A 21,860-nucleotide genomic window follows, 5' to 3' on the forward strand; every position below is an offset into this window, starting at 1 on the left:
ATTTGGGGTGCTAATACCTTCCCTTTACGCAACCAGTCTCCGTACCCGATCTCTGAGACCAGTTAGGGTTCCTAGTGACCAAAATACTAGGTGGCGACTCCTACACCATTTTTCACCGCTAAGAGACAATAAATTCCTTGTCTCCCCACATTTACCAAATATATATCCATACTTGAGGGTGGACGATCGCCGCTACGTCGACACGTGCGACAAACATTACAGACAGTGCATACATATCGACCCTAACGATCCTTCACAACATTAGATTCCAAATAGTGTATCATCTAAATGGGTCAGAAATGAATACAAATTTCCTGATTTCTGATAACTTGAACATACAGGAGAGGCCAAAATAGGAACCTCTTTCTTAGTTATCACCTCCGGTGAGTCATCTGCCTGATCAATGACCACCAGGTGCACATGAAGATATTAATCAGATTAAAGAAGGACAAGAAAGAAGAGAAACAAAATGTGAGAATCAGGTGGAGAATAGGATGAAAGCTGGCCTTTATCCCACTCAATGGTAACAACAATTATGGTCATGTGGTAACAGCTAGACTTTGCAAGCCAGAGGCAGGAAAAGTAGTGGCACATCAAATCTCATGGCTAAAACATGTCTAAATGCGGAGTGAACCAGTCACAGGGTCTCGGCTAGAATTGGCATTCATAGAGAGGTTTGCAAATTGGGAGTCCAGGTCCCTGCTGTTACTACGGCGATGGCTAGAAGGTTTCATTTGCTGTGGCTGCGCTGCTGCTGCTGCTGCTGATACAAGGCTCGTAGCCTTCCAATCTCCCTCTCCAGAACTTCATGCTCCACTGAAAACACACCTCAAGAAGTTGACTAAAAACATGAAAAAGAATATATACATAAAAGCATAGTCATTCATGATGATCAATAAACCCGTTCTCAATCCATTATCATTTTTATCTCAGTCATCTTGCTACATTACTTCTATACCCTAAAATCTTCAGAAAAGAACTAAATAGGCCTAAAACTAAATAATTGACTCTTTGCATTTTTATATGCTAGCATTATGAAAAAATAAATAGGCCTAAAACTAATTTTTTTTCAAACAGCTTCTCACAATGAGAACTAATTCTTGACTCTTAGAGTTATAGAAAAAAAATCTACATCCAAAAGAGAGAAAGATAAAAGGACAATATATATCAACACCTTAACTGTCAAGAAGTCAATAATTAGCGCTTACAGTATTTGATAAGCTGCTCCTGGGCCAAATTTTCTAACCGCTGCTTAAGAGCTTTATTCTCCATGCTTAGAATAAGATTTTGCTGATTGACAAATTCGAGCTCAGCTGAAACTTCTGATCCTTCTGTCTGTGAGGTACATTATGACATCATAAAATCTTGCAATTCATTCAACACTCTTACAAATTAAATGGAAATTACACCTCACAGGCAGCTTCTGCAGAGATAGAGATACTTGCCTGCAAAGCTTGTACATTTCTTTCCAGCTCAGCTGTGTACTGAAGTTTACGGACCCTGGAACGCTGGGCAAACTGCCTGCATTAGATGTCATTTTAAGTGTTATAGACAAAAGTATCGCTTTTCGACTCATTGTAGAGAACATGAACTTTCTCGTTTCTGCATATCTACAAACTTGTCTCTAAAATAACTACCAAACAGCAACATCTAACAGTCAGACATCATACCAAATTTTAGATTGGTAATTATTTACACATCAGAAATGTAGAAATAACATAAGCCACTAATAAACCAAAGCTAGAAGAGTTCGTTACGTAACAGAGAGTTAGTTACATAACAGTTTCACTGTTTGTTAGAATCTGTTAACAGTTATTTTGGTTATGCCAGCTGTCATGACAGTTAGTTTCTTCCTCTTCTTGTAATCGTTTCTCTCGTAACCGTTTCTCAACAAACTATATATATACGGTTATCTCTGACCTTAGAAGGTAGAGAAACAGAGATTCACATTCTCAAATTCTATCTTGGTACCAGAGCTCGTATCTCAAGAGGATTTTTTTTTCCAGCCATGGCTTCTGCCTTTAATCAATCTTCAGCTACCTCTGTCCAGTTGGATCTGGACAAAGCACAACAATGACGTCCATTCCCACTGATCAGATGCTAAACCATACACTACATGTGAAACTTGATCGAGCGAATTACGTCTTGTGGAGGTCTCATATTGATAATGTTGTTTTTGCCAATGGATTTAAGGACTTCATAGATGGCACAACCATATGTCAAGCTAAGTCCAGGAGTGATTAATCCATCGTTTGTCGCTTGGAGAAGACAAGATCGCACAATTCTTAGTTGGATCTACTCGTCTCTCACACCACAATACTTCTCACTCTGCTTGGAATGCATTAGAGAAAAAATTTTCATCTTCCTCAAAAGCCTGAATAATGCAACTACGGCTTGAATTACAGTCCACGAAGAACGGATCTCTGTCCATGATAGACTACATCATGAAGGTCAAAGGAGCTGCAGATAATCTAGCAACCATTAGAGAACCTGTCTTAGAACAAGATCAGGTTATGAATCTCCTTAGAGGCCTTGGTTCTAACTATAATGCAGTAGTTACTGCTATCAACATTAGAGATGACAAGATCTCTATTGAAGCAGTTCTTAGTATGCTTCTAGCTTTTGAGCATCATCTTGAGCAACAAAGCTCAATTGATCAAATCTCCATTATGTCTGTCTATTATGCTTTTTCCTCTAATAACAGAGGCGGTGGAAGAAAATACAATGGTAGTCGAGGACAAAGCTATACTTCAAATACTAGCAACTACAACTATAGAGGTCGTGGTCGTGGGAGTAGATATGGATATAATGGAAGACATAATTCAACCAACTCTGAGAAGCCACAATGTCAATTGTGTGGCAAGTTTGGTCATACAGTTCATGTCTGTTACCACAGATTTGATATGTCCTATCAAAGCTCACAAAACAATGGTGCTTCCTCTTTGAATGTTGGAAATCAAAACTCAATACCTACTATGGTTGCATCTTCTAATAATCTTGCAGATGACAATTGGTATCTTGACTCTAGAGCGAGTCATCATCTGACTCTGAATGTGGGGAACCTAACCAATTCTATACCCTACACAAGCACAGACAAGGTCACAGTTGGTAATGGTAAGCACCTATCCATTTCCAACACTGGTTCCCACCATCTAGTCTCTAATTCACATTCTTTCAAACTCAGAATGGTGTTTCATGTTCATTTATCTCAGCCAACTTGATAAGTGTTGCTAAATTCTGCTCAGACAATAATGCCTTAATTGTGTTTCGATCTAATAGTTTCATTGTGAAGAACCTGCATACGAAGAAGGTGCTTGCTAGAGGCAGACTTGAGAATGGGCTTTACAGGTTTCCAGTACTGCACAAAAACAAGAAAATGGTGTATGTTGGAGTTCATGATCTTTCTACTTTTCACTCTCATAGATTTAGTCCAGTTCATAATAAAGTGGCGCTATGGCATCACATACTAGGTCACGCTGCCACTGAAATTGTAGTTTGAGTAATGCAAAGTTGTAATGTCTCTTTTGAAAGGAATAAAGCCACTATTTGCTCTCCTATTTGCTCTTCTTGTCAACTTGCTAAAAGTCACAGGTTGCCTACTCATCTTTCATCTTCCCGTGCGTCCAAACCTTTGAAACTTATTCACACTGACATCTGGGGACCTTCCCTGCTGAAGTCTACATCTGGTGCTAAATATTTCATCCTGTTTCTGGATGACTACTCATAGTATACATGGTTCTATCCTCTATAAACAAAGGACCAAGCTCTCCCAGTTTTCAAGCAGTTCAAACTTCAAGTAGAAAATTAGTTTAATGCAAAAAAAAAAAATGTGTACACTCTGACAATGGTAGGGAGTATAAATCCTTTATGACTTTTCTCCAACAATCTGGCATCATGCATCAGTTTTCTTGTCCTTATAATTCAGCTCAGAATGCTAGAGTTGAGAGGAAGCATATGCATGTTGTGGAAACTGGATTGGCCTTGCTAACTCACGCCTACTTACCAATGAAATTCTGGCAATATGCCTTCCAATCATCCACTTTTTTCATTAACAGAATGCCAAGCAAGGTACTCAATAATGACTCACTCTATTACACTCTCTTTCATAAAATTCATGAATACAAATCTCTTAGAGTGATTGGTTTCTTGTGTTATCCGTTCATTCATCCTTGCAACAATCACATGTTGCAGTACCGATCTATTCAGTGTATTTTTCTGGGGTATAGCTTCAATAACAAAGGATATTTGTGTCTTGATTCTCTAACTGGACGAGTATATGTCACAACCCATGTTGTTTTTTATGAAACACAATTTCTTTTCACTAAACCTACTTCACCTTCCCTTACCAATGATACTCCAACAGAGATCTTCACTTCAGCTATTTTACCACTCTCTAGTTCTTTACCTTCTACCAACAGCAATCACTCACCACCACCATCTTCTTTCACCTTCACAAGTGACAGTTCATATTTTATGAGTAGTTCTACAACCACTCTTGTCTCTCATTCTGTACCCGAGTCAATTCCTGCGGATCAAGCTCCCTGTTCTGCTCCAGCTCCATGTATGACCATAAGACTGATGCATGGTATAACCAAGAAAAAAACCATTCTCGATCTATTTGCTACAAAGCTCTCAGAACCATACACTCTCAACCAAGCCCTCAAATTTCCAAACTAGACTCAAGTTATAGATCTAGAGATAGTTGCTCTTCATAGAAACCACACTTAGGATCTTGTTGAACAGCTTACTGATGTTAATATAATCGGTTGTATGTGGGTATACAAGTTAAAGCACAAGCCAGATGGGAGCATCGACAAGTATAAAGCCAGGCTTGTGGCTAAAGGGTATCATCAAACTCTTGATCTTGATTATTTTGAGACGTTTAGTGCAGTTGTTAAGGCTGCAACTATCCGAATCATATTAACTGTTGCATTCAGTTTTAATTGGGAAACTCGACAGCTTGATGTTCATAACGTCTTCCTAAATGGTGAGTTAGAGGAGCAAGTTTATATGTCTCAACCTCCAGGCTACGAGGACCATAAATTTTCAACCAAAGTCTGTAAATTGAAGAAGGCTTTATATGGTTTGAAACAAGCTCCACGAGTTTGGTTTCAAAGGCTCAGCTCTGCTTTTTTACAATGAGGATTCAACAACTCTAGGACTAACAGTTCAATATTTCTTCATTTTGGTGAATCCACAACTCTAATAGTTCTTATATCTGTGGATGATATACTCATCACCGACAGCTCATCCACACAAAATTCATCACTCATTACTAAACTTGATTCTGTCTTTGTATTAAGCGACTTGGGGCGGCTCTCCTATTTTCTAGGTATAGAGGTCTCTTACAATGAAGGCTCTATGCATTTAAGCCAAACAAAACATACATTCGATTTACTGCATCGGATAACAATGTTTAATACCAAATCTACAAAAACTCCTGGCGTTGTTGGGCAAAATTTATCCAGGTTTGATGGTGATCCTATGAAAGAGGTCACCCAATATCGCAGTATAGTAGGGGCACTTCAGTATCTTACAATTACAAGACCTGACATTGCTTTTGTTGTTAATAAGGCATGCCAATTCATGCAACAGCCAACCATAGCTCACTAGCTCTCTGTCAAAAGGATTCTTCAGTATCTAAAAGGAATTTTGCATGATGGATTGTTGTTATGTCCTTCAAGCCATTTGACAGTAGAAGGTTTCACGGATGCAGACTGGGGTGCTCAACCTGATGATCGGCGGAGTGCAAGTGGATATCTGGTTTATCTAGGGGATAACTTAATATCCTGGTCCTCTACTAAACAGAAGGTAGTGTCTCATAGCAGTGCAGAATCTGAGTATCGAGGACTTGTTTTAGCTACTGCTGAAATCATTTGGATGCAGGCCTTATTGTATGAGCTATGTGTCTCTCCTCCTGCCATTCCTCTTATCTGGTATGATAATATTAGTGCTTATCATATGGCAAAGAATCTTGTATTCCATGCTCGAACGAAGCATATATAAATTGATCTCCACTTCATCCGTAACCAAGTTCTCAAAGGGAAGTTACAGCTGCAGTTTGTTCCTACTGACGAGCAGCCAGCGGATCTATTGACTAAACATCTCCCAAGTTCAAGGTTCTCGTTCCTCAAGTCATAGTTGTGCATCGTTCCCAAACCCTTTTACTTGAGGGGGAATGATAAACCAAAGCTAGAAGAGTTGGTTACGTAATAGAGAGTTAGTTACATAACAGTTTCACTGTTTGTTAGAATCTATTAACAGTTATTTTGGTTATGCCAGCTGTCATGGCAGTTAGTTTCTTCCTCTTCTTATAACTGTTTCTCTTGTAACCGTCTCTCAACAAACTATATACATACGATTATCTCTAACCTTAGAAGGTAGAGAAACAGAGATTCACATTCTCAAATTCTATCTGCCACAACATATTTATAGATCAGAGAAAGGAAGATATCTGTCGCCCACAGATATGATTACCAAGGAAGTCAAGTAGAAAATGCAGAAGGAAGAAACACATCCTCCTCAACAAGATGAAAAACAATGTTAAAGAGTTATGTTTAGGAAAGAATACACCGAGAGGTGGTCACAAGTTCATATACAGTAGACAAAATGAACTGTGATATGGAAAAAAAATTTTCCTTTTGTATTAGTCTATTCTTTTTGGAAACTTTTGTCCTTGAGCTTAATGTTGCATTAAACTCAATCTAGAAGGTCAAAGACGGCAACCACCACTTGCATTCACCGCCTGCAGTCATCGCCAGCGACTTCTCAAACCGCCTTTACAAACCACCAACTAAGATTTTTTCTTACTTTCAATTTGTGTATAAATAGGCAACTAAGTTTATGCTATTATCAGTGTGTGGAGAGATAAGAGAGAAACACTAGAGAGAAAGAGAGGGCGTGAATTAAGAGCTTTTGTTCATTTTTGTAAAGCTTCTTGTTGTTGAAATAAAACAGTGTGTTTTATCCTCTCTGAGTGTTTCAAAGCCACCACCAGTGGTTTCTCCCACCAACACTTAATACTGTAAGGATTATAGTGCATTGAGTCTATGGATATCATAATTGTAATGATTCATATTAAGAATCAGAGTTCATGAATCAGCTCTCCAGTAATTATGCTTTAAGGTTGTGTCATGCAATCTACCTACAGAAATAATTGACCCACATAATGAAATAAATACATTACTATTGGTAATGCATCCTTACAATAATACACATTTGTACACCAATAATGGGGCTTGATCCATCCAATGCATCAAAGAAATATGCATTGAACATAGAAAGGAGAGGAGGGCACTAGCAAGATTAAATGATGACACCAATAACGTGATTTCATTCATGCTCCATGTCTAAGTAATATATCAAAGTAAGCATGAGGTATTGAATAATGAAGAAGGGTAACAAAGGACATACTGTTTAGCACGTTTTGTATCAGTATCTGATGCAGAAGACTTGGAATTTGAACTGTCCTTTTTTTCTAATGAAATTTTTGGATCATGTGGACCATTGAGTGGATCTTGCTTTTCACTCTCCGAAACACAATCTACTTCCCGTGGGGCACATGATGATCCTAAACTCTCACTACAAGATTTCACAGTTTTACCGACGGAATTATTCCGTTGGTATGTGATTAAGATTTCATCGGTAATTTATTTACCGACGTCATCACCGACAGAATAAGTCCGTCGGCTTTCCTTTCGTCGGTAATACCATAGTTCGTCGCTATATCGGTCGGAAACATAAAAAAAAGTTGCCGATGGTTTTACAGACGGAAATTGCGAGCCAAAAAAAAATCGTTTCCCGCTTGAATTATACCGACGGATTTTAGTCCGTCGGTGATAGTGTGACATACCGACGGATTAAAACCGTCAGTAAAATTGTCGGTGAATGTTTGGAATACCGACCAAAGATCTCCGTCTATAAATTCGTTGGTCATTGTGGCAGGCACTGTAAAATACCGACGAATGAAGTCTGTCGGTAAAGTTGTCGGTGAGTTTATAATACCAACCAAATATATCCATTTGTAAATTCTTCGGTGACTGTGGCAGCTACTGTCAAATGCCGACGGATATATTCCGTCGGTAAAACCCTCTGTGATTATTTTTAAATATGTTTTTAAAAAATTATTTAGAATACATAATATAAAATTATATAAATTAATGGTAATAAAAAACCAATTATGCAAATAAAATTTTTATTAAACATCAAAAACAAAAGAAATAAAATTAAATAATATTCATTACAAATTGAATGTGTTTTTTAAAAAATGTTAAATTAACTATTAAAATTAAATAATATTCATTACAAATTAACATAATGGTGGAGCTGGAGGAGGAGGAGGAGGCTGGTTGTTATATGGCCAAAAAGGAGTAGGCGCACATGTATCACCACTCTGTGATGCCATGTTCATGACAAATTCGCGAAGCTGGTCATGCTGTTTGTTGTGCATACTGTTGTGCATACCATTGTGCATCCTCCGCTTTTTGTTGTGCATGCCCCGCTTTTTGTTGTGCATGCCCCGCTTTGAGTTGTGCATGCTCCGCTGATAGGTGGTCGTATTTTTCGGTGAGCTGAGCTGTGTTTTACTGCAAGGCCACAAACTCCTTAGATTGGGTGCTCGATACTGATTGGGAGCTCCCAACAGTTGAAACACTACGAGCCGCCCGCAAGTTCTCGGCCATAGTGTTAGAGAGCCCGTAAACCCGATTTTTATCGGGTCCACCAGATGATCCAACCTCCATCCACAAATCCGGATCAAATTCCGGATGGGTCAAAGAATCGTCCCTATATCTCTCCCTCAACCGGCTATTATAGGTCTCCTGAAAATAAAATAAAAAAAAGTAATCATCATATTCAATTCAATAAAAATAATAACTTACAAAATAAAATGGTTGAACAAACATACCACGAAGTGTTGAGCACGGTTGTCAATGAACTGTTGCGCCTCCTTTTGGCGGTCTTGACTCCGCATATGTGTCTCCACAAACAGCTCCATCGGGCTCGGCTCACGTCCAAGAGACGTAGCCTATAATGAAAAAAGATTAATTAACAACAAATTAATCTAACGATATATTTCTTTTAAATTAATCTTACCATCTATTTCGCATGTGCAGCAAACGGAACAGAGCCGCCAGTGTGCGTTGTCACCGAGCCATGAATTGGTCGATTCTGGTTGCCAGCACCGGACTGTGAGCGTCGTGTGAACCGCTCAAACGTCACGTGCTCAAGATAGTGCAGCTATATATCTTCCAGGATGTATATCGGTTTGAAATCCCTTCAAACCGCCACGTCATTCCATCCTTGGAAACCCCTATCTCTCACGGTTTTTTTGCCTTTTTTGTGATTCATACCAAAAATCACGCAACATACTTCCATAACGAGAAATTAGAAGTTGAAACATAAAATTGTTTTCTAAAAAAATCTTGTATTGTTTTCGATGTTACCTAGTTGCCGCGTGATTTTCCCACACCCTCCTCACAACTTTGTCATGCGCCCTGTCCCAGGCGAATTTGTGTTGTGTATAAATAATTAGATAAATAAAAATAATAATTAGTTACAATTATATTAATAAATTATTAGATATAAGCTGGAAATTAAAAATTAACACCAACCTCAAATTTGCTAAACCATACATCGATTTGAGTTATCCATTCAGGATGTCTGAATACCTGACTCCATTGAAATAATAGAATCTCCATCGACGATTTAAACGCCGATGATATTACTAGGGCGGCCTCAATGTTTGTGAACCTAAAAATAAATTAAATTCATGAAATATTGATTAGTTGTTCATAAATTATTTTATAATTTAAAAGAAAAAACTAAAACCTTAACAAACTTACATTGAAAGGTCGTCCTTCCACTGTGCCTCGTACTTGCGGGTGAACTGATTCCATTGCGAAGGCACGCCACTTCTGCGCTGGAAGAGGCAGCATCGGTTGACGGTACAGGTGGCATAGGTGCCTCTTCTTGAGAGGCACCTAAGGATACGTCATCCTCGCTGCTAAAAGAACTAGCTGCGACCATACGTGAGCGATCAGCTCTGGTTTTCGTTCTACGCATCTATACAATTGTATACGAATAATTATATAATTAACTTCGAATGTTAAAAAAAATTCGACAGCACCTCCCTTATACTGGATACTACCCAAATCCACAAACCTGCAAATATTGACAAAAGCCACAACCAATTGACTCCATCTATACTAATATTGTATATAACATAACATCTATACATATAACATTCATACTAATTACAAGGTAAATTCAACATTAACAACATTTTCAATCATTATATAAATACAAACAATAAAAAATATTCAAAAAATTCAAAAAAAAAACTCTAGACTAACAATTGAAATTAATGCAAATAATTAAACACAAATCATGCAATAATGTAGTAAAATTACTAATTATTCCAACATATTCAATTACTTATTCTAAGGTAAATTCAACATTAACAATTACAATTCAACAAATTATTCAATCATTATATAAATACAAACAATAAAAAATATTCAATAAATTCAACAAAAACTCTAGACTAACAATTAAAATTAATGCAAATAATTAAACACAAATTATGCAATAATGTAGTAAAATTACTAATTATAACAACATATTCAATTACTTATTCTAAGGTAAATTCAATATTAACAATTACAATTCAACAAATTATTCAATAATTATGCCAATACAACAATAAAATATATTTAATAAATTCAAAAAAAAAACTATAGAATTTAGGAATGAAACATGCATACCTTAATAATGTATTGATTTCAAGACTTTATCTACATTATAAAAATACACCAAAACAAAAAACATAAAAAAAAAATAGCTAAAACAAAAAAAAACCCTTAAAGTAAAATGAAATAGAGGAAACACATACCTTTTAATCTGATGAAGATTCACAAGAACACTTGCTTGAGATTGTAGGTGAAAGCCTTGGAGAAATGAGAGGAAAAAAATCAAAATTGAAGGTGAAGAACATAAGAGATGAAAAAATAAACTGAAGGGGCGGACGCTGTGATTTATAGGGTAGTTTTACCAATGGATATAAAAAAAATATTATTTTAATTTAGTCCATTGGTGACGTTTCAAAAATCCGTCGATAATTTTTGAATTTCGCACCAACGTTTTTAATTACCCTCCATATTTTTCGTTGTCCGTCGGTATACTCACGCGGTCAGAGATGCATTTAATGCACCGCCCTTTGAAATTCGCACAGTCTGTCGGTGATTTGGTTGATAATATTATCCACCGACAAATTACCAACGGTCTTTATTCTGTCGGTAAATTCGTCGGTGATTGTGGCATTTCAAGTGATTATTTTCGAACTCTCTGTGAAATGCCGACGGACCTTATTCCGTCGGTATGGACGTCGGTAATTGTGGTATTTCAAGTAATTATTTTCGAACTCTTTGTGAAATGCCGACAGACCTTATTCCGTCGGTATGGACGTCGATAAGTGTACAAGAAAAATTATATTTGTATTGCCTATATACGTTCCTGCAAACACTTAAATGATAAACTATCCATCGCACAAAACAATAACAACAGTGCTTAAACAATACATATTTCTTGTTACAAAATATATCATCCATAATCTATATTACATGAAAAAAAGGTTTTACACAGGGCTTCATTCTGATAGTTAGTCAGAATTTTCTTCTTCTTCGTCATCAATTGAATAGTCATCACCTTCATCGCAATCTTCAATATGGTCATCATCTTCATCGACATTTGCTTGTCCGCTAGAGCTCAAAACAACATTCAACTCCTTTGCGTCAACATCAACAAGACTATCATCGAAAACAAGAAAATTTGAATTTTCTTCCAAGTCAACCGAAGGAGCAACTCGATATGGTTCAACCACTCACTAACTTGAAAGACTTCATCTCGCACACTTGTGTCTTCATTCTCATCCTGAACAAGCTCGACACGACCCCTGGGTTTTGTTTTTAAAACGGACACCCAATCCACTCTTGATCGATCATTTCTAAAAGAAGGGGTGTATGTGTAATAAACTTGTTGACATTGCTTTGTAAAAACAAAGACATCGTTTACGTTGCGGAATCTAGCTTTTGAGTTGATTTTGACCAGACCATAGTGCGAATCAACTCTGATTCCTCTGTTAGTCGTGTCATACCAATAGCATTTGAATAAAAATACTCTATTCTGCTCGCTATGATATTGCAGTTCGATGACCTCTTCTAATCTACCATAATAGTCAACTTCTAACTCACTACTAGTCGATCCCTTAACACAAACACCGTTGTTGTATGTCTTTCTACCATGCTCGTATTCTTTAGTATGGAAAACATATCCATTGACAAAAAAACCCGTTGTAGCACTTAACTTTTCTTTCAAGGTCCAGGCTTAGTGAAGACAATGACATGGCAGCACCCCTTCCCATTTGATAAACCTTGTATATAATGTACATTAATGAACAGTAAACAAGAATTATGTAATGACATGCATACAATAATTTTGCAAGTGAGAATGAGTTTGTGATAGTGCTTACATGTGTTCTGAACCATGTGGCAAATTATTCATCGTGTAATTGAAAGATCTGGGATTCGGTCAGCTGTGAGTTATTAGACAGCAAATATTGTCAATGATTCCCTGCAAGTGGTAATGAGTGTATTATATTACAATATCTAATTAACAGTATATTATTGACAAAGTTTAATTAGTATTACATATATATACACTTACTGAATAAAAGGTCTCAGCTCATCACAGTTAAATAGAACATAATTGTGTGCTTGTTTGAACTCTATTTCTTACAAATATCTTCCTCTTACTACATTTTTAGGTGTGGGTCATCCAGGATTGGAGAATATTGACAAGTTCCCACTGGAAGACACTTCACCGCCATCATCATACCATGGAACGCAATTGATTCTTGTTCTCAGATGAGGTTTGAAATAGTACGAGATAAATGTTGAGATCTCCTCAACAATATAGGCCTCACATATCGAAGCCTCAACATGCCCCTTGTTCTTAACCTTTTTCTTGAGATTGAACAAGTACCTGCATTGAATTAATCAATTATTTTCAATGAAGAAAAATAAAGAAAATACTTTTATATATGAATTACATTGCAACTGTAATATCTAACCGTTCGAATGGGTACATCCATCTATACTGGACCAGTCCTCCAACTTTTGCCTTGAACGATAGATGTATAGGGAGATGCTCCATTGAGTCAGAAAATGATGGAGGGAATATCATCTCAAGTTTGCATAGTGTCTCAACGATATTCGTTTCAAGCCTCTCAATGTGATCAACATTCAACTTGCTGGAGCATAAATCTCTAAAGAAATGAATGATCTCCGTGAGTGCATCTCATATCCCCTTTGGCAACAAATCACGAAAAGCTAATGGTATGAGTGTTTGCATAAACACGTGGCAGTAATGACTCTTCATTCCATACAATCTACATTCCTCCATATTAACTAGCCTTGATATGTTCAAGGCATGTCCATCCGGAAAACATAGACTCTTAAGCCATTTGTAGACTAGTAGTTGTGCGTTTTTCTTTAACACGAAGCTTGCTCTTAGTTTTGCGACCCGTGACTCATCACGAACCAACTTCATGTTTTGACGATTATAGAACAAAGCTATATCCAATCTAGCCTTGATGTTGTCCTTTCTCTTCCCCTTCACATCCATGACGGTGATGAAAATGTTCTCAAACACGTTCTTTTCAATGTGCATGACGTCAAGGTTATGGCGGAGAAGATTGGTCTTCCAATAAGGAAGCTGATTAGTACTTAAAAGTGCATTTTTATCAAGGTTTTATATCATCATTTTGCACTTGAAGTATCAATAACTCCTTAACTAAAGCATGTTTTATAATAACATATCTAATAATATAAGATACCTTTAATTTATGGTAAATGTTCATCTTAAATGCAGGCCTATCACATAAATGAAAGAATTGATTGATGAGTTAAAGTACTGAAATTGAAAGGACAAAGAGATGGCCAAACTTAGAAAAGAGATGCTGGTGCAGTCCAAACTGGAACACTGTTCGGTAATTGGGTCATATCTAGAGTTGTAGATCTTGGATTTAGGTCCATTTTATATGGCTGGAAAGATAAGACATAGGCCTACAACTTTCATGTGGAGCCCAAGATTTTAAAAGACCGTTTTCAAGTCCAAATGGTAGCAACAACAGAGAAGTCCGAATCTGTCCTGCAGCCCAGACACTATTCAATGTTCAGCCCATATCTCGAGTTCTAGAAGTCCAAATGACCTCATCTTTTTTTTCCTGGAAAGCTGAGACAATTTCCTAGAACCTTCATGGGAGAATCTATTCAAATACTGACATTATCAATGATGTTTTTGGTAGACAAGAAGATAAGGATTGTCACCAAGTCAAGATGTGGCCACCCACTCATCAATTAGTCAACAAATCAATAGTTCCGAATTTTGGCCTATAAAAGGAGGTATTTGCCATGTATTTAGGCATCTTGGTGTTAAGATCAAGATCATGCTCTTGCTCTCTCTTTATACTTTGTAATGCTTAAGTTTTGCTTATATTAATTTCTTGCATATGCTTTTCATTTCCTTGTTTATTTATGTTTCTCTCTTTCATTATGTTTAGCTAAGTTAATTATGTCAAGGTGAAAAGGGTACACTAATGGTGTAAGAATAAGTATAATATAAACTTAACATGGACCTTAATGTTGGATACTAACATGCTTTATATTTGTTATCTTGTTCACTTTTAATACTTTGCTTGTTAAATGGTTAATCTAGATTTATGTTGTATAACACTTGGTACAACAAATACTTGGCACTTTCATAGCCCATACTGTATGGTATAACCGACACCTGAGCTATGAAAGGAACTTGATTTGTTGTTAACATAAGTTATAATCATGAATGCCTGACAACATTTACAAGTATTAGCATTATTCGAATAAGATAACTAATATAATCATGTTAACAATTTATAATCTGATTGGAACCTCCTTGTGTGTGGTTTTCAATTGAATAATAAGAGTTTATACTATACTTGTTTGAAATATCATTAGTGGATCCTCTAACCTTGACATTTGTTGTTATCATTGTTTAATCTTTACATTAATCTTCCATCTCAAAGTTCTCATCAACTTCTTCTTCTTCATCATCTTTATTATTATTATTATTATTATTATTATTATTATTATTATTATTATTGTCATTATTATTGTTGTTACTATTGTTGTTGTTATCTATAATTTATACAATTAACCTCCCTGTGGTTCGACCCCGGTCTTGCCGGGATATTTATTACTTCGACACTCCTGCACTTGGAAAAAGACATCAATCTTTTGGTCGTGTCAAGTTTTTGGCGCCGTTGCCGGGGAGGTAAATTCTTGTACAAATTATAGTATTTATTTTATTTTCTCTTTTCACTTTTTATTTTATCTAACTTTGTTTCTTTTCTTTTCTTTTGTTTCTTTTTCTTTTCTTCTTCCTTTTATTCTCTTCCTACACGTGCATGAGAGTGTGGTCACGTACATTAAGTGGTAGACTTTGTAGGGTATCCTCATCATTTTCAGAAAATATGGCCGAAGAAGATAACCAATCGCTTCCTAATGAGAATAATGAGAATATTCGGGTTAGAACACTTAGAGACCACATGAATCCCACAAGAACAAGTGCACCCTCATGCATAGTTTTTCCCCCTGATGCATCTCATTTTAATTTTAAGCCAGACATTATTCAACTTTTACCTTCTTTTCATGGTTTAGATTTAGAAAATCCGTACTTGCATTTAAGAGAATTTGAGGAGGTCTATAACACTTATAATGACTCAAATTGTAGCATGAACACCATTAGGTTAAAGCTTTTTCCTTTTTCATTAAAAGATAAAGTTAAACTTGGCTACAAAATTTGAGACCTGGATCCATTCGTGCTTGGGATGAAATGCAACAACAATTTTTAAAGAAGTTTTTTCCATCTCACAGAACAAACTCTTTCAAAAGACAAATAATCACTTTCACTCAAAAACCAGGAGAAATATTTTACCAATATTGGGATAGGTATCGAGACTTGCTTAATACTTGCCCTCATCATGGTTTTGAAACATGGAGATTGGTTTCACATTTTTATGAAGGGTTGACTCCTAGAGATAGGCAAATGGTTGAATTGATGTGCAATGGAACTTTTGAGGATAAAGACCCTAATGAAGCCATGGAATACCTAGACTTGCTAGCTGAAAATGTGCAAAATTAGGACACTACAGGAACTTATGAGGCACCAAGTAAAACCCAACCTTATACATCTAATGGAGGTATGTACAACCTTAGGGAAGATCATGACCTCCAAGCCAAGTTTGCATCTTTAGCTAAAAAAGTCAAGGCACTAGAATTAAAAAAGAGTAGTCAACTAAAATCTATTCAAGACATTGTGTGTCAAATATGTGAAACCAATGAACATTCAACCAATGACTGTCCAACTTTGCCTTCTTTTAAGGAATGTCTCCATGAACAAGCCCATGCTTTAAACAGTTTCCAAAGGCCCAATCATAACCCATACTTGCAAACATACAACCCTGGTTGGAGAAATCACCCAAATTTCAATTGGAAGAGTGATAACAATAATGCACAAACTTCACAGCCACCGTTTCAAGCACACCATAATTTTCAAAATTCTCATGGATATGCACCTCCTTATGCTCCACCTCCTAGAAGAAATCTTGAGGAAACATTGCATGCATTCATGGAAAAGCAAGAGATGATCAACACTCAACTTGCTCAAAGCATGACAGATTTTAAAGATACTCTTGCAAAATTGACATCTGCTCTCAGTTTCCAAGAGAAAGGTAAGTTTCCATCTCAACCACAACAAAATCCCAAGGGGCAATACAATGTGAATGCAAGTAGTTCTGGAAGCCAACACATGGATCAAGCAAAATCAGTCATCACTCTTCGCAATGGTAAGGTTATTGAAAAATCCATTCTTGAACCTTGTGAGAAAGATGATGAGTCAATCTCTGAGGGTAAGGAAGGGGTTGAATTTGAACATTGTAAAGAAAAGACTGATTCTTCGCCAGCACTTCCATTCCCTCATGCCATGACCAAACAAAGGAAAGTCAATCACAACTTTTAAATCTTTGAAACTTTCAAACAGGTAAGGATCAATATACCTTTGTTGGATGCTATTAAACAGGTTCCTTCTTATGCTAAATTTTTGAAAGATTTGTGCATTGTGAAGAGAAAACTGAATGTGAAAAAGAAAGCCTTTTTAGCCGAACAAGTAAGTGCAATTCTTCAGAACAATAATGCTTTGAAATATAAAGACCCTGGTTGTCCTACAATTTCATGCTTTATTGGAGAACATAAAATTGAAAGAGCCTTACTTGATCTTGGAGCTAGTGTGAATTTACTTCCATATTCAGTTTTTCAAAGTCTCAATCTAGGTGAGTTAAAACCAACTTCTGTAACTCTTTTACTTGCCGATAGATCTGTAAAAGTGCCTAGAGGAATAATTAAAGATGTGTTAGTACAAGTTGATAAATTCATTTACCCTGTGGATTTTATTGTCTTGGACACACAACCTGTTGAAGCATGTAATTCATTTCCTGTTATTTTAGGACGTCCGTTTCTTACAACTTCTAATGCATTGATTAATTGTAGGAATGGACTGATGAAGCTATCTTTTGGAAACATGACATTGGAGATGAATATTTTCAACATTTGTAAGCAACCTGGAGATGATAATGATTTACAAGAAGTAGATATTATTGAAGAATTAGTTCATGATCAACTTGAATCTACTTTGAGTAAAATTGAGTTTGATGAATTTGCAGATTTGCAAATGATTTATTCTCAGGAAGAAATCACGAATGAAAAAGGCACCAAAAATATTGATACGGATCATTTGTCAAGATTGATAATAGATTCGACATCTGACATCACACCAATCGATGATTACTTTCCTGAAGAATCCTTACTTTCTCTTAGTTCAATGCCTTAGTTTGCTAAAAATATCAATTTTCTTACAACAAGAGATTTGCCAGCTCAGTGGAGTACCGAAGACAAAGTAAAGTTTTTGAACGAAATGAAGAACTTTTATCGGGATGACCCTTACTTATTCAAAAATTATCCTGATCAAATATTTCAAAGATGCATTCCCGACAATGAGGTAAGTAGTGTCATTAAACTTTGTCATTCTGAGGCAAGTGGGAGTCATTTCTCGTCAAAAAGGACGACTGCAATAATCTTACAATCTGGATTCTATTGGCTCACCATGTTCAAAGACACACATGTGTTCTGCAAAGCTTGTGAAAATTGTCAAAAGTCAGGATTTATTTCAAAACATAAGGAATCTTTAGATAATCTTCTATTGACTTTTGCGACATATCCTGGTGACAATGTGTATGGTGCATTTCATGACTTATGACCCAATTTTTATAAAGAACATGCTCCACATAGTCTTGGAAATCTGACTATAAAAGACCCTGTTTGCTAGTTTTTAAGAAAACTGGATGGGAAGCCTATCCTCGACCCATAGAGGGCGTTTAAGCCGTTCTTGGACGTAAAACCAAGGGAAGATGTGAGCCACAATCACAACTACTTGTACATACACATGCTTTTTCAAAATAAATAAATAAATAAAGAGAGAGAGAGAGAGAGAGAGTGAGACTCCAGCTGGCCTACATATAGGTGGTATGATTGCATCTTCAATTTCTCATCTATAAAATCTTCTTTTCCTTCCCTTCATTTCTACTCAACCCATACATTTAACAAATATAGAAGTGTGTAGAAATGGCAGGTTCCTCAAGTCATCACATCAGAAATATTTGTGTTTTCGGTGGATCCAGTCCTGGGAAAGAAAAGGAGTTTTTAGAATCAGCAAATCATCGTGGTAAGCTATTAGCTGAGAGAAAGATTCATTTAGTGTATGGAGGAGGTAGCCTTGGGTTAATGGGGGGTGTCAATAGCTGCATTTTTAGAAGGAAATCAAGTTTTGGGGGTCGTCCCCAAAGCTTTAGCAAAAGGGGACATCATTGGAAAAACAATTGGAGAGGAACTACAGGTCTCCACAATGTTTGATCGAATGAATGCAATGTTTAACCATGTTGACACCTTCATTGCCTTACCAGGTGGTCTGGGCACATTGGAAGAGATCTTTCATATTTCCTACTGGGCCCAACTTCACATTCACCATAAACCTATAGGTTTGCTAAATATTAATGGTTTTTATGATAATTTGTTGTCTTTTCTTGATCAAGCTGTGGAACAGGAATTTCTAACATCTTCGGCATGACAAATCATAATCTCTGCTACTACTGCTGAACAATTGATCGACCACCTACAATCTTTCACCCCTGTAATTGATCCTTCCATGAGTCGCATAAATTGGTCAACTAAGGAAAGCCGTAAAAAGCTTAGATTGGATTTGAGCCTTTGTTTATGAATTCCCGTGTCTTTTGGTTTTATTATTAGCATATTATTTTGTTTTGTTATTTCTTATGTTTGTTTAAGTGTGTTTCAGGTTTGTTAGTGTTCGTTGTTTCAGGTGATGTTTTCTATACTCTATCTTTCTATCTTATTACATTGAGGACAATGTCTCGTTCTGGTTGAGGGGAGAGGGTAGTAGTTGACATTAAAAAAAAACTAACTTACTAACTGTTTTTGCTATTATCAAAACCATTTGACAAAACTGTTATTACTAGGATGGCAGAGTAAGGGGAAATTTTAGTGACTCTTGAGACGCATCTTAGTAAACATTTTCCAATGGTTATTTGCAATATTCATAACAAGGCATATTAGAATACTTCTTGAAATATTCAGGTTTACAAACTCTCGCATTGTTATCACTTGATTCTGCTCATATACTCATTTAACAAGTATTCTTAAACCTTCATTTTCACACACACACTTTAACATATGATTGTGGGTTGCACATTGGATTATTACATTATTTATGTTCTTTTGTTAAAGGTAACAACTAAGGGGTAGGGATAGTCTATAATTTGCACACAAAAAAAGAAGAAAATGATGATAATAAAAACATAGATAAGTTTGATTTCGTAGCCTCCCTAACCTAAACAATTAAGCCCGAAGGGGTGTTTTAACACCTAATACCCTAAAGTCAACTGACTTGGGAGCTATTGGCCCAAAGCTTGTTACATGGGTTAAGGAGAAAAGCTTAAGGGAATCAAACATTGCACTATCTACGTATCAGTATCTACAACCCGAGTTACTAAGCTTGTAGGGGTGTCTCAACACTTAATGCCCTAAGACCAACTAGTCTGGGAGTCATTAGCCGAAAGCTCGTTACATGGGTTAAAGATGCATTGTGTTTTAAGTTATATATATTTCAAAAAAAGAAAAAAGAAAAAAAATAATAGTAATAATAATCCTAACCCAAGGAAGTTAACCTTAAACATTAGAACAAAATATTGTTTTCTTCCAATAAAAGCCCCATCATCTATGTTTTCATACATTGAGCACATAACAAGGAAGGTTTATTAATATTTTGTTTAAAAGGTATTGAGCAAATATATATAAATTTAATGAGAGTTTGTTTATCTGGATAGATTAATGGAAGTTGAATGATGAATGCCTTGCTTTGTGGAATTTGCAAATTGTTTTTCTATTTTAACGCTTTGATTACTAGGGACTAGTAATAAGCTGGTTAGGGGGTGTGATTAGTACTTAAAAGTGCATTTTTATCAAGGTTTTATATCATCATTTTGCACTTGAAGTATCAATAACTCCTTAACTAAAACATGTTTTATAATAACATATCTAATAATATAAGATACCTTTAATTTATGGTAAATGTTCATCTTAAATGCAGGCCTATCACATAAATGAAAGAATTTATTGATGAGTTAAAGTACTGAAATTGAAAGGACAAAGAGATGGCCAAACTTAGAAAAGAGATGCTGGTGCAGTCCAAACTGGAACACTGTTCGGTAATTGGGTCATATCTAGAGCTCTAGATCTTGGATTTAGGTTCATTTTATATGGATGGAAAGCTAAGACATAGGTATACAACTTTCATGTGGATCCCAAGATTTTAAAAGACCGTTTTCAAGTCCAAATGGTAGCAACAACAGAGAAGTCCGAATCTGTCCTGCAGCCCAGACACTGTTCAATGTTCAGCCCATATCTCGAGTTCTAGAAGTCCAAATGACCTCATCTTTTTTTTCCTGGAAAGCTGAGACAATTTCCTAGAACCTTCATTGGGAGAATCTATTCAAATCCTGACATTATCAATGATGTTTTTGGTAGACAAGAAGATAAGGATTGTCACCAAGTCAAGATGTGGCCACCCACTCATCAATTAGTCAACAAATCAATAGTTCTGAATTTTGGCCTATAAAAGGAGGTATTTGCCATGTATTTAGGCATCTTGGTGTTAAGATCAAGATCATGCTCTTGCTCTCTCTTTATACTTTGTAATGCTTAAGTTTTGCTTATATTAATTTCTTGCATATGCTTTTCATTTCCTTGTTTATTTATGTTTCTCTCTTTCATTATGTTTAGCTAAGTTAATTATGTCAAGGTGAAAAGGGTACACTAATGGTGTAAGAATAAGTATAATATAAACTTAACATGGACCTTAATGTTGGATACTAACATGCTTTATATTTGTTATCTTGTTCACTTTTAATACTTTGCTTGTTAAATGGTTAATCTAGATTTATGTTGTATAACACTTGGTACAACAAATACTTGGCACTTTCATAGCCCATACTGTATGGTATAACCGACACCTGAGCTATGAAAAGAACTTGATTTGTTGTTAACATAAGTTATAATCATGAATGCCTGACAACATTTACAAGTATTAGCATTATTCGAATAAGATAACTAATGTAATCATGTTAACAATTTATAATC

At 36.1% G+C, this 21,860-nt stretch overlaps 1 pseudogene; it reads right to left on the bottom strand.

Annotated features, from left to right (window-relative positions):
• Window positions 1-213: 213 nt before the first annotated feature.
• LOC18096611 (uncharacterized protein At4g06598-like) overlaps window positions 214-21,860 on the bottom strand; it is a 33,427-nt pseudogene continuing 11,780 nt past the window's right edge.

Source organism: Populus trichocarpa, chromosome 3, assembly GCF_000002775.5.
Source record: "Populus trichocarpa isolate Nisqually-1 chromosome 3, P.trichocarpa_v4.1, whole genome shotgun sequence".
Taxonomy (NCBI): domain Eukaryota; kingdom Viridiplantae; phylum Streptophyta; class Magnoliopsida; order Malpighiales; family Salicaceae; genus Populus; species Populus trichocarpa.